Source organism: Pan troglodytes, chromosome 8 (genome assembly GCF_028858775.2).
Source record: "Pan troglodytes isolate AG18354 chromosome 8, NHGRI_mPanTro3-v2.0_pri, whole genome shotgun sequence".
In the NCBI taxonomy this organism is placed as follows: Eukaryota; Metazoa; Chordata; class Mammalia; order Primates; family Hominidae; genus Pan; species Pan troglodytes.
Genome location: NC_072406.2, coordinates 51,596,923 through 51,612,527, shown reverse-complemented (window position 1 = coordinate 51,612,527; position 15,605 = coordinate 51,596,923).

Below are 15,605 nucleotides of genomic sequence, written 5' to 3'. Positions count from 1 at the left end.
CATTTCATTCCATTCCATTCGAGTCCATTCCATTCCACTCCATTCCATTCCATTCGAGTCCATTCCACTCTATGCCATTCCATTCGAGTCCATTCCATTCCATTCCATTCAGGTGCATTCCATTCTATTCCCTTTGCTTCAATTCCATTCCATTCCATTCGAGTCGATTCCATTGCATTCCATTCCATTCCTTTCGACACCATTCAATTCCATTCCATTGCGTTCGAATACATTCCATTCCATTACATTCGAGTCCATTCCTTTCTGTTCAGTTTGAGTCCATTCCATTCCATTCCATTAGATTTCATTCCATTAGAGTCCGTTCAATGAAATTCCATTCCATTCCATTCGAGTCCATTCAATTCCATTCGAGTCCATTCCATTTCATTCCCATCGAGTCCTTTCCGATCCATTCCATTCTCTTCCATTCAAGTCCATTGCATTCCATTCCATTCCATTCCAGCACCTTCCATTCCATTCCAATTTGTTACGTTTCATTGCCTTTCATTCAAGTCCATTCCTTTCCTTTCGAGTCCCTTCCATGCCATTCCATTTGAGTCCATTCCATTCCACTCCATTCCTTTCGATTCCATTCCATTCTATTCCATTCATGTCCATTCCATTCCATTCCATTCGAGTCCATTCCATTCCATCCATTCTATTCCATTAATGTCCATTCCACTCCATTTCATTCCATTCCATTCCAGTCCATTCCATTCCAATCCATTCCATTCCATTCCATTACATTCGGGTCCATTCTTTTCCACTCCATTCGAGTCCATTCCATTGCATTAGTGTCCATTTCATTCGAGTCCATTCCATTCCAATCCATTCCATTCGATTCCATTCCATTCCATTCTTTTTCATTCGTGTCCATTCCATTACATTCCATTCTAGCACATTACATTCCATTCCGTTCAATTCCATTTGAGTCTAATCCATTCCATTCTATTCCATTCGAGTACATTCCATTCCATTCAAGTACATTCCATTTCATTCCATTCCAATCCATTCCGTTCCATTTGATACCATTTGAGTCCATTCCATTCCTTTCGAGTCCATTCCATTCCAACCCATTTCATTCGAGTACTTTCCATTCCATTCCATTCGAATCTCTTCAATTCCATTCCATTCCATTCGAGTCCATTCCACTCCATTCCATTCCATTTGAGTCCATTCCATTGAATTCCATTCCGTTCGAGTCCATTCCATTCCATTTCATTCGAAGAAATCCCATTCCTTTTCATTCCTTTTGAGTCGATTCCATTCCATTCGAGTCCATTCCATTCCATTATAGTCCATTCCTTTACATTCCATTCGAGTCCATTCCATTCCATTAGAGTTTAGTCCATTCCATTCCATTCCATTCCATTCCATTCCATTCTATTCTGTTCGAGTCCATTACATTGCATTCCATTAGATTCCATTCCATTAGACTCCGCTCAATTAAATTCCATTCCATTCCATTCGAGTCCATTCAATTCCATTCGAGTCCATTCCATTCCATTCCCATCGAGTCCTTTCCGATCCTTTCCATTCTTTCCATTCAAGTCCATTGCATTCCATTGCATTCCATTCCCTTCCAGTACCTTACATTCCATTCCATTCCATTCCAATTGGGTACGTTTCATTACATTTCTTTCAATTCCATTCTATTCTATTTGAGTCCCTTCCATGCCATTCCATTCGGGTCCATTCCATTCCACTCCATTCCTTTTGATTCCATTCCATTCTATTCCATTCGTGTCCATTCCATTCCAGTACATTTGAGTCCATTCCATTCCATCCATTCTATTCCATTCAAGTACATTCCACTCCATTTCATTCCATTCCATTCCAATCCATTCCATTCCATTCCAATCCATTCCATTCCATTCCATTCCAGTCCAGTCCATTCCATTCCATTTGGGTCCATTCTTTTCCACTCGATTCGAGTCCATTCCATTGCATTCGTGTCCATTTCATTCGAGTCCATTCCATTCCACTCCATTCCTTTCGATTCCATTCCATTCTATTTCATTCGAGTCCATTCCATTCCATTCTAGTACATTCCATTCCATTCCGTTCAATTCCATTTGAGTCTAATCCATTCCATTCCACTCCACTCCATTCGAGTCCATACAATTACATTCGAGTCGATTCCATTTCATTCCATCCCAGTCCATTCTGTTCCTTCTGATACCATTTGAGTCCATTCCATTCCATTCGAGTCCATTCCATTCCAACCCATTTCATTCGAGTACATTCTATTCCATGCCATTCGAATCTCTTCAATTCCATTCCATTCCATTCGAGTCCTTTCCACTCCATTCCATTCCATTCGAGTCCATTCCATTGAATTCCTTTCCGTTCGAGTCCATTCCATTCCATTTCATTCGAAAAAATTCCATTCCATTTCATTCCTTTTGAGTCGATTCCATTCCATTTGAGTCCATTCCATTCCATTAGAGTCCATTCCATTCCATTCCATTCTAGTTCATTCCATTCCATTAGATTCGAGTCCATTCCATTCCATTCCAGTCCATTCCTTTCAAGTCCAGTCAATTCAATTGCAATCCATTCGAGTCCATTACATTTAAATTCCACTCCATTCAATTCCACACCATTCCTTTCCCTTCCATTCCATTCGATTCCATTTCATTCCATTCCATTCCATTCCACTTGAGTCCATTCTATTCCTTTACATTCCATTCCATTCAAGTCCCATTCCATTCTATTCCTTTCCGTTCGAGTCCATTCCATTCAATTCGTGTCCGTTCCATTCCATGGCATTCCATTCCATGTTATTGCTTTTGAGTCCATTCCATTCTATTCCATTCGAGACCATTCCTTTCCGACCCATTACACTCAAGTCCATTCCATTCCATTCCATTCGAATCCATTCCTTTCCATTCCATTCCATTCCTGTCCATTCCATTCCATTGACTTCGAATACATTCCATTCCATTTGAGTCCATTCCATTCGATTCGTGTCCATTCCATTCCATGGCATTCCAGTCCATTCCATTCCATGTTATTCCTTTTGAGTCCATTCCATTCTCTTTCATTCGAGACCATTCCTTTCCGACCCATTACACTCAAGTCCATTCCATTCCATTCCATTCGAATCCATTCCTTTCCATTCCATTCCAATCCTGTCCATTCCATTCCATTGACTTCGAATACATTCCATTCCATTCCATTCAGGTCCCATCCATTCAATTCCATTCTAGTCAATTCCATTCCATTCCTTTTGATTCCATTCCATTGCATTCCATTACAATTTTTTCAAGTCCATTCAATCCCATTACATTCTATTCAAGTTCATTCCATTCCATTCTATTCGAGTCATTTCCATTCCATTCCATTCCATTCGAGTCCAGTCCATTTTATTCCATTCCAGTCCTCTCCATTCCATTCCATTAGAGTCCATTCCATTAAATTCCACTGTATTCCATTCGAGTCCACTCCATTCCATTCCATTCGAGTCCATTCTACTCAATTCCATTCGAGTCCATTCCATTCCACACCATTCCATTCGAGTCCTTTCCACTCTATTCCATTTGAGTCCATTCCATTCATTTCCATTAGTTTCCATTCCATTAGAGTCCATTCCATTAAATTCCATTCCATTCCATTTGAGTCCATTCCATTCCATTCGAGTCCATTTCATTCCATTCTATTGCATTCGAATCCATTCCATTACACTACATTCAAATCCATTACATTCCATTCCCTTCCAATCCAGTCCATTCCGTGCCATTGAATTCGAATCCATTCCTTTCCATTCCATTCCATTCCATTCGGGTCTAATCCATTCAATTCCATTCGAGTCAATTCCATTCCATTCCATTTGAGTCCATTCCATTGCCTTCCATTCCAATCCTTTCAAGTCCATTCAATACTGTTACATTCTATTCAAGTCCATTCCATTCCATTCCATTCAAGTCCATTACATTCCATTACATTCAAGTCCACTCCCTTCCATTCCACTCCATTCGAGTCCATTCTATTCTATTCCATTCGAGGGAATTCCATTCCATTCCTTTACGTTCGACTCCATTTGATTCCTTTCCATTCCATTCCACTTGAGTTGATTCGATTCCATTCCATTCGAGTCCATTTCATTCCATTAGAATCCATTCCATTCCATTCCATTCTTGTCCATTCCATTCCATTCAATTCCATTCTTTTTGATTTCATTCCATTCCATTCCAATCCATTCCATTCGATGCCATTCCATTCCAGACCATTCAAGTCCATTTCATTCCATTCCATTCCATTCGAGTCCATTCCTTTTGATTACCCTCCCTTCAATTTGAGTCCATTCAATTTCATTCCATTGCATTCAAGTCCATTCCACTGCATTCCATTAGAGTCAATTCCATTCCATTCGAGTCCATTCCATTCAAGTTCATTAAATTCTATTCATTCAAATCCATTCCTTTCCAATAAATTCTATTCCATTCGAGTCATTTCCATTCCATTCCATTCGAGTCCATTCCATTCTATTCCATTCGAGTCCTTTCCATTCCATTCGAGTCCATTCCATTCCAATCAACTCCATTTGAGTCCGTTCCATTCCAATCCATTCCACTCAAGTCCATTGCATTCCATTGCATTTGTGTCCATTCCATTACATTCCATTCCAATCGAGTACATTCTTTTCCATTCGAGTCCATTCCTTTCCATTCCATTTCATTCTATTCCATTCCATTCCATTCCACTCCATTCCATTCCAATCCATTCGAGTCCATTCCTTTCCATTCGAGTCCATTCCCCTCCATTCCATTTTATTCGAATCCATTCCATTCCATTCAATTCCATTCCATGCTTGTCCATTACATTCCATTCGAGTCCCTTCCTTTCAATTCCATTCCACTTGAGTCATTCCATTCCAATCCATTCCATTCCATTAGAGTCCACTGCATTCCATTCCATTCCATTCCATTCCATTCACTTCCTTTACATTCCACTCCATTCCATTCAATTCCATTCCACTCATTTCCATATCATTCCTTTCCTTTCGAGTACGTTCCATTCCATTCCATTCTGGTCCATTCCATTCAATTCCATTCGAATCAATTCCATTCCATTCCTTTGGAGTCCATTCCACTGCATTCCTTTCCATTCTTTCGAGACCATTCCTTTCCATTCCATTCGAGTACATTCCATTCCATTACATTTGAGTCCATTACTTTGCATTCCACTCCATTCGAGTACATTCCATTCTATTCCATTTGAATCCTTTCCATTCCGTTCCATTAGATTCCATTCCATTAGTGTTCATAAAATTAAATTACATTCCATTCCTTAAGAGAAATTTCCATTCCATTCGTGTCCATTCCATTCCATTTCTTTGGAGTCCACTGGATTAATTTCCATTCTTTTCCATTCAAGTTCATTCCATTCCAATCCATTCCATTCCATTCCAGTCCATTCCAGTCCATTCCAGTCCATTCCATTCCATCCCTTTCCATTCAGGTCCATTCCATTCCATTGCACTCCATTACTTTTGAGTGCAGTCCATTCCATTTGAGTAAATTAGATTCCATTCCATTCCATTCGAGTCCCTTCCATTCCATTCCATTCCACTCCATTCGAGTCCATTGCATTCCATTCCATGCCACTCGAGTCCATTCCATTCCATACCATTCGAGTCCATTCCATTCCATTCTATCCCATCTGGGAACATTCCATTCCATTCCATTCGGGTCTATTCCATTCCATTCCATTCCATTCGAGTCCACTCCATTCCATTCCATTCTACTTGAGTCGATTCCCTTCTATTCCTTTCCATTCGAGTCCATTCCATTCCATTCGAGGCCATTCCATTCCATTCCTTTTGAGACCATTCCATTCCATTTCATACCATTGCTTTCATTTCGAGTCCATTCAATTCAATTGCATTCTTTTCGAAAACATACCATTCCTTTCCATTACATTTCATTTTTCAATTCCATTCCATTTGATTCCATTCCTTTCCATTCCATTCCATTCGAGTCTATTTCATTCCATTCCATTCCATTCCATTCGAGTCCATTCTTTTCTCTTACATTCCATTCCATTCGAGTCCATTCAATTCCATTCTTTTGCATTCGAGTCCAATTCACTCCATTCTATTCAAGTCCATTCCTTTCCACTCCATTCCTTTCGAGTCCATTCCATTCAATTCCGTTCGAGTCCATTCCGTTACATTCAAGTCCATTCCAGTCCATTCCATTCCATGCAATTCCATTCCATTCCATTCCATTCGGGTCCATTTCATTCCATTCCAATCGGGTCCATTCCATTCCATTCCACTCCATTCGAGTCCATTCCATTTTCTCCATTCCATTTGATGCCATTCCATTCCATTTCATTTGAGTCCATTCCCTTCCATTCCATTCCAGTCCTGTCCAGTACATTCCATTCCATTCCATTCTATTCCATTCCATTCGAGTCCATTCCATTGCATTTGATTCCATTCCATTCCATACATTTCCATTCTTGTCCACTCCTTTCCATTCCTTTCGAGTCTATTCCTTTCCATTGCATTATTTCCATTCGAGTCCATTCCATTCCATTCCATTCCATTCCTTTCCAGTCCACTGCATTCCATTCGGGTCCATTCCATTTTCTCCATTCTATTCGATGCCATTCCATTCGATTCCATTTGAGTCCATTCCATTCGAGTCCATTCCATTCCATTGCATTCTATTCCATTCGAGTCCATTCCTTTCCATTCGGTGTCATTCCATTCGAATCCATTTGAGTCCATTCCATTCCATTTCATTCATGCCCATTCCATTCCATTCTATTCCATTCGAGTCCATTCCTTTCTATTTCATTCCATTCGAATGCGTTCCATTTCATTGGATTCCATTCCAATCCATTACATTGGAGTCCATTCCATTCCATTCCATTCTATTCCATTTGAGTCCATTCCATTCAAACCCATCCATTTGAGTCCATTCCATTCCATTCGATTCTATTCCATTTGATTCCATTCTATTCCATTCCATTCCAACTCATTCCATTCGAGTCCATTCCATCCCATTCCATTCTATTCCATTCGAGTCCATTCCTTTCAATTTAATTCCATTCGAGACCATTCCATTACATTCCATTCGAATCCATTCTATTCCATTTCATTCGAGTCATTAGATTCCACTCCATTCCATTCCAGTCCAGTCCATTTCATTCCCTTCCATTCCATTCGGGTCCTTTCCATTCAATTCCATTCGAGTCAATTCCATTGTATTCCATTCGAATCCATTCCATTCTGTTCCATTCCATTAGATTCCAGTCCATTCTATCCCATTCCATTTGAGGCCATTCCATTCCATTCCATTCCACTCCATTCCATTGCAGTCCATTCCATTCCATTCCATTCGGGTCCATTAGATGTGAGTTAATTCCATTCCATTCTATTCCATTCGATTCCATTCCTTTCCCTTCCAATGCAAAAGAGTCGTTTCCAGTCCATTCTTTTCAATTCCAGTCAATTCCATTTAATTCCCGTCCATTCCATTCCAATCCATTCGAGTCCATTCCATTGCATTCCATTCCGTTTTATTCCATTCCATTCCTTTCGAGTCCATTCGATTCCATTCCATTCCTTTCGAGTCTATTTCATTGCATTCCATTCCATTCCATTCCATTGCAATCCTTTAGAGTCCATTCCATTCCATTCCATTCTATTCCATTCATTTCCATTCCATTCTCTTCCATTCCATTCCACTCCAGTCTATTCCATTCTATTCCAGTCTACTCCATTCCATTCCATTCCACTCCACTCAGGTGCATTCCATTCCATTCCATTCCATTCCATTCGAGTACATTCAGTTTCATTCCATTCCATTCAATTCTGGTCCATTCAATTCCATCGCATTCAGGTCCATTCTATTCCATTCCATTCCATTCGGGTCCATTCTCTTCCATTACACTCCACTCGAGTCGTTTCCATTCCATTCCATTCCTTTTTTGTCCATTCCATTCCATTCCATTCGAGTCCATTCCATTACATCCCATTCGAGTCCATTCCATTCCATTCCGTTCCATTCCATTCCATTCCATTCCATTCCTTTCGAGTCCATTTCCTTCCATTCCATTCCATTCGAGTCCATTTCATTCCAGGACTTTTCATTCCATTCGACTCCATTCCATTCTATTTCAATCGTTTGATTCGAGTGCATTCAATTCAACTCGGTTCAATTCGTGTCCATTCCACTCCATTCCATTCAAATCCATTCCATTCCATTTCATTCCTGTACAGTCCATTCCATTCCATTCCATTCCATTGTATTCCATTCCATTCCATTCCATTCGAGTCCATTTCATTCCATTCCTTTCCATTCATTTCCACTCCATTCCATTTCATTCCATCCATTCGAGTCCATTCCATTCCATTGCATTTTTTCCATTCGAGTCCATTCCATTCCATTCCATTCCAGTCCATTCCAGTCCATTCCAGTCCATTCCATGTCTTTGGGTCCAGTCCATTCCATTCCATTCGAGTCCATTCCATTTAATTCCATTCCATTTGAATCCACTCCATTACATTATATTCCACTCTAGTCGACTCCTTTCCATTCCATTCATGTCCATTCCATTCCATTCCATTCGAGTCCATTCCATTCCATTCTATTTGAGTCCTTTCCATTCCAATCCATTCCATTCGAGTCCTTTCCATTCCACTCCATTCCATTCTTTCAAGTCCATTAAATGCAATTCCATTCCATTGGATTCCAGTCCATTCCATTCCTTTCGAGACCATTCTATTCCATTCCATTCGAGTCAATTTCATTCCATTATATTGCATTCCATTCAACTCTAGTCCATTCCATTACATTCCTGTCATATTGAGTCTATTCAATTACATTCCATTCCATGCGATTTCTTTCTACTCCATTCCATTCGAGTTCATTCCTTTCCATTCTATTGCGTTTGAGTCTATTCCAAACCATTCCATTCCTTTCGTGTCTATTTCATTCCCTTACATTCCATTGTATTCGAATCCATTCCCTTCCATAACGTTTCATTCCTTTTGTGTCCATTCATTTCCATTCCAATCCACTCAATTCCATTACACTCCATTCCATTTGAGTCCACTTTCTTCCATTCCATTCCTTTCGAATCCATTCCGTTCTATTCCATTTGAAGGCATTCCATTCCATTCAATCGGAGGCCATTCCCCTGCATTCCATTCGAGTCCATTCCATTGCATTACATTCGAGTGCATTCCATTGAAATCCATTCCATTCCAGTCCATTCCATTTTGTTACATTTGAGTGCATTCCATTCCATTGCATTCGTGTCCATTCCATTCCATTCGAGCCCATTCCATTCCATTCTATTGCATTCGTATGCATTCTATTCCATTCCGTTTCATTCCATTCGAGTACTTTCCCTTCCATTCCATTCGAGTCCATTCCATTCCGTTCCATTTCACTCAAGTCCATTCCTTTCCATTCCCTTCTATTCCACTGACGTCCATTCCATTCCATTCTATTCCTTTCAATTCCATTCCATTCCTTTCCATTCCATTCCAATCCATTGCATTCCATTGCATTTCATTCGTGTCCATTCCATTCCATTCCATTTGAGTCCATTCCATTAGAGTCCAATCCAGTGAATTCCATTGTATTGAATTCGTGTCCGTTCCATTCCCTTCCATTAGAGTCCATTGCATTCCATTTGAGTCAATTGCATTTGACTCCTATCCATTCCAATCCATTCTATTCCATTCAATTCCATTCCTTTCCATTGCATTCCACTGCATTCCATTCCATTCCATTCCAGTCCAGTCCAGTCCATTCGATTCGATTCCATTCCATTCCATTCCATTTGGGTCCATTCCATTGCATTCCATTCGAGTCCATTCCTTTCCTTTCGAGTCCATTCCATTCCATTCCATTCCATTCCATTCGAGTCCATTCCATTCCATTCCATTTCATTTCATGCCATTCCATTCCATCCGTATCCATTCCATTCCATTCAATTCCATTCCATTCCATTCCATTCGAGTCCCTTCCATTCCATTATAGTCCATTCCATTCCATTCCATTCCAGTCTATTCCATTCCATTCTATTCCATTCCATTCCATTTGAGTCCATTCCTTTCCTTTCAATTCCATTTGATTCCATTCCATTCCATTCCATTCATGTCCATTCCATTCCTTTCAATTCCATTCGATTCTGTTCCTATCCATTGCATTCCATTCCATTCCATTCCAATCGGGTCCATTCCATTCCTTTAAATTCCATTCCATTGCATCCCATTTCATTTGAGTCCATTCCATTCCATTCAAGTCGATTCCATTCCTTTGCATTCCATTCGAGTCCATTCCAATCCATTTGAGTAAATGGCATTCCATTTCTTTCGAGTCCATTCCATTGTATTCCATTCCATTCCATTCCTTTTGAGTCCTTTCACTTCAACTGCATTCCATTTGAATCCATGCCATTCCATTCTATTCCATTCCATTCCATTCCATTTGAGTCCATTCAATTCCATTCCAATCCATTCCATTCCATTTGAGTCCATTCCATTCCATCCGAGTGTATTTCATTCCATTCCATTCCATTCCATTCAAGTCCATTAGAGTATGTTACCTTCCTCTCCATTCGTTTCCATTCAATTTCACTCCATTTCATTCGAGTCAATTCCACTCAATTCCGTTAGAGTCCATTCCTTTCATCTCCATTCTATTCCATTCCATTCCATTCTATTCCATTCGTGTCCATTCCATTCCATTCTATTCCTTTCGTGTCCATTCCATTCAATTCCATTCCATTCGTGTCCATTCCATTCCATTCTATTCGAGTCCTTTCAATTCCATTCCATCCGAATCCATTCCATTCCTGTCAATTCCATTTGAGTCTTTTCCATTCCATTCCCCTCAAGTCCATTCCATTCTAACCCATTCTATTAGAGTTCATTCCACTCCATTCCATTCGAGTCTTTGGATTCCATTCCATTCCATTCGAGTCCATTCCAATCCATTCCATTCCACTCGAGTCCATTCCAATCCATTCCATTCCATTCGGGTCCATTCTTTTCAATTTCATTCGAGTCAATTCCATTCCATTCCATTCCATTCCTTTCCATTCCATTCCTTTTGAGACAACTAAAATCTATTCAATTCCATTTCATTACTTTCCATTCCATTCCTTTTGAGTCAACTAAAATCTATTCCATTCCATTCGAGTCTTTTCCAATCCATTCAATTCGAGTCCATTCATTTCCATTTCATTCCATTCATGTCCATTCCATTCTCTTCCATTCGAGTGCATTCCATTCGATTCCATTAGATTCCATTCAATTAGATTTCATTCCATTAAATTCCATTCCATTCCATTCAAGTCCATTCCATTCCATTCGAGTCCATTCCTTTCCAAGGCCTTCAAGTCCTTTCCATTCCATTCTGTTCTATTCCATTCAACTCCATTCAATTCCTTTCCATTCCATTAAATTCCATTCCATTCCATTCCATTCCATAAGATCCCATTCCGGTCAATTCAATTCCATTCCATTGGAGTCCATTCCATTCCATTCCATTCCATTCCTTTCCATTCCATTCCTTTTGAGACAACTAAAATCTATTCAATTCCATTCCATTACTTTCCATTCCATTCCTTTTGAGTCAACTAAAATCTATTCCATTCCATTCGAGTCTTTTCCAATCCATTCAATTCGAGTCCATTCATTTGCATTTCATTCCATTCATGTCCATTCCATTCTCTTCCATTCGAGTGCATTCCATTCGATTCCATTAGATTCCATTCAATTAGATTTCATTCCATTAAATTCCATTCCATTCCATTCAAGTCCATTCCATTCCATTCGAGTCCATTCCTTTCCAAGGCCTTCAAGTCCTTTCCATTCCATTCTATTCTATTCCATTCAACTCCATTCAATTCCTTTCCATTCCATTAAATTCCATTCCATTCCATTCCATTCCATAAGATCCCATTCCGGTCAATTCAATTCCATTCCATTGGAGTCCATTCCATTCCATTCCATTCCTTTCCAATCAGGTGCATTCTATTCCATTCCATTCCATTCGAGTACATTCTATTCCACTGCATGCCATTCGAGTCCATTCCATTCCACTCGTGTCCATTACATTCCATTTCATTTGAGTACAATCCATTCCGTTCAATTCTGTTCCATTCATTTGCATTCAATTCCATTCCATACATTCCATTCCATTCCAATCCATTCCAGTCCAGTTCATTCCATTCCATTCATGTCCTTTCCTTTCCATTCCATTCGAGTACAATCCATTCAGTTCGTGTTCATTCCATTACATTCTGTTCGAATCCATTCCTTTCCATTCTATTCCATTCGAGTCCATTTCATTCCTTTCCGTTAGAGTTCATTCCATTAGAGTCCAATCCAGAATATTCCCTTCTATTGCTTTCAACTCAGTTCCATTCCACTCCATTCCATTTTAGTTTATTCGATTCCATTCAATTCCATTCGATTCCAATCCATTCCATTCCATTCTATTGCAATGAAGTTCTTTCCATTCCATTCCTTTCCTTTCATTGCATTCCACTCCATTCCATTCCATTCGGTTCCATTCCATTCCATTCCATTCTATTTCATTCGAGTCCATTGCATTCCATTTCATTCCATTCCTTTCCATTCCATTCCATTCGAGTGTATTCCATTCCATTCGAGTCCATTCCATTTGGGTCCATTCCATTCCATTCAAGTCCATTCCATGCCATTCCACTGGAGTCCATTCCATTCAAGTCCATTCCATTCCAACCCACTACATTCGAGTCCATTCTATTCCATGGCATCCCATTCCTGTCCATTCCATTCCATTCCATTCCATTTGGGTACATTCCCTTCCATTCCTTTGGAATCCATTACATTCATTTCCATTCCATTTAAGACCATAACATTCCATTCTATTCCATTTGAGTCCATTCCATTCCATTCCCTTCGAGTCCATTCCATTCCATTACAATCCATTTGAGTCCATTCCTTTCCATTCCATTCCATTCGAGTCCATTCAATTCCATTCCATTCCATTCAAGTCCATTTGACTCCATTCCAATTAAGTCCATTCCATTCCACTCCATTCCTTTCAAATCCTTTCCATTATATTCTATACGAGTCCATTCCGTTCCATTCCATTCGAGTCCATTCCATTCCATTCGACTCCATTCCAATTAAGTCCATTCCATTCCACTCCATTCCTTTCGAATCCATTCCATTCTATTCTATACGAGTCCATTGCATTCCATTCAATTCCATTCAATTTCATTCACGTACATTCCATTCCATTCCATTCCATTCGAGTCCATTCCATTCCATTCCATTCAACTCCATTCCATTTCATTCCATTCGTGTGCATTCCATTCCTTCCCATTCGAGTCCATTTAATTCCAATCCATTCCATTCGATTCCATTCAGTTCTATTCCATTCGAATCCATTCCTTTCCATTCCATTTGAGTCCATTCCATTTCATTTCATTCCATTCCATTCCATTCGAGCCCTTTCCATTCCACTCGAGTCCATTCCATTCCATTCCATTGCATTTGAAACAATTAAATTAAATTCGAGTCCATTCCATTGCATTCCATTCGAGTCCATTCCATTCCATTCAATTCCATTCGAGTCAATTCCATTCCGTTCCATTCTTGTCCATTCCATTGCATTTCATTCCATTCGATTCCTTTCCTTTCCATTCCATTCGAGTACATTTTATTGTATTCCATTCCATTCCATTCGTGTCCATTCCATTCCATTGCATTCCATTCCATTCGTGTCCAGTCCATCCCATTCCATTCGAGTCCATTCCATTGCATTCCATTCCATTCTTTTCGAGTCCATTCAATTCCATTCCATTGCATTTGTGTCCATTCCATTCGAGTCCATTCCATTGCATTCCATTTCATTCGAGTCCATTCCATTCTTTTCCATTCGAGTCCATTCCTATTCCATTCCATTACACTCCATTCCATTAAATTCCACTGAATTCCATTCTAGTCCATTCTATTCCATTGCATTTCATTCGTGTCCATTCCATTTCACTCGAGTCCATTCCATTAGATTCCATTCTTTTCCATTCAAGTCCATTCCATTCCATTCCATTCCAGTCCATTCCATTCCATTCCATTCCACTGCATTCCTTTCCATTAGTGTCCATTCCTTTCCATTGCATTCGATTCGATTGCATTCCCTTTCATCGCATTCAATTCCATTCCGTTCCATTGCATTCAAGTCCATTCCATTCCTTTCGAGTCCATTTCTTTCCATTACATTCCATTAGCGTCCATTTCATTCATTCCATTTCATTTGAGTCCATTCTTTCCTATTCCATTCGAGTCAATTCCTTTCCATTCCATTCGATTCCTTTCCATTCCATTACATTACATTCCACTCGAGTCAATTTCATTCCATTCTGTTCCTTTCATGTCCATTCCATTCCATTCCTTTCCATTCGAGTCCATTCCATTCCATTCCATTCCACTTGTGTTGATTCCATACCATTCAATTCCACTCGAACTCTTAACCTTCCATTTGATCCCATTCCATTCCAATCAAGTGCATTCCATTCCATTCCATCACTTTCCATTCCATTGCATTCCATTCCATTCCATTCCTTTCGAGTCCATTCAATTCCTTTCCATTCCGTTCGAGTCCATTCCATTCAATTCCATTCTCTTCCATTCCATTCCATTCCGTTCAGTTCAATTCGGTTCCATTCCATTCCATTCCATTCCGTTCGGTTCAATTCGGTTCCATTCCATTCCATTCCATTCCGTTCCATTCCATTGCATTCGTGTCCAATCCATTTGATTCCATTACATTACAGTCATGTACTTTCCATTCCATTCCATTCGAGTCTGTGCCATTCCATTCCATTCCATTCAAGTCCATTCCTTTCTTTTCAATTCTATTCCATTCGAGCCCATTCTACTACATTCGAGTCTGTTCCATTCCATTCCATTGTACTACATTAGATTCCATTCCATTCCATTCCATTCCATTCAAGTCCATTCCATTCCATTCCATTCCTTTCGAATCTATAACTTTCCATTCCTTTTGAGTCCAATCCATCCCATTAAATTCTATTCCATTCAAGCGCATTTAATTTCATTCCATTGTATTCCAGTCCATTTCATTCCATTCGATTCCATTCAATTCCATTCGGGTCCATTCCATTCCATTCGAATCCATTACTTTCCATTCCATTCCTTTCGAATCGATTCCTTTCCATTCCATTCCAGTTGAGTCCATTCCATTCCATTATATTCCATTCCACTTCATTCGAGTCCATTCCATTCCATTCCATACCATTCCATTCCATTCCATACCATTCCATTCCATTCCATTCCATTCGAGTCCATTCCATTTCATTCCATTCCTTTTGGTTCCATTCAATTCCATTCCATTCCATTCCTTTTGAAACCATAAAATTCCATTCCATTTGAGTCCAATCTATTCCTTTCCATTCCATTCCATTCCATGCGTGTACATTCCATTCCATTCCATTCCAATCCATTCCATTCCATTCCATTCCGGTCCATTCCTTTTCATTCTATTCGATTCCATTCCATTCGGATCCATTCCATTACATTTTTGTCCATTCCTTTCCATTCCACTCCATTCGAGTCCATT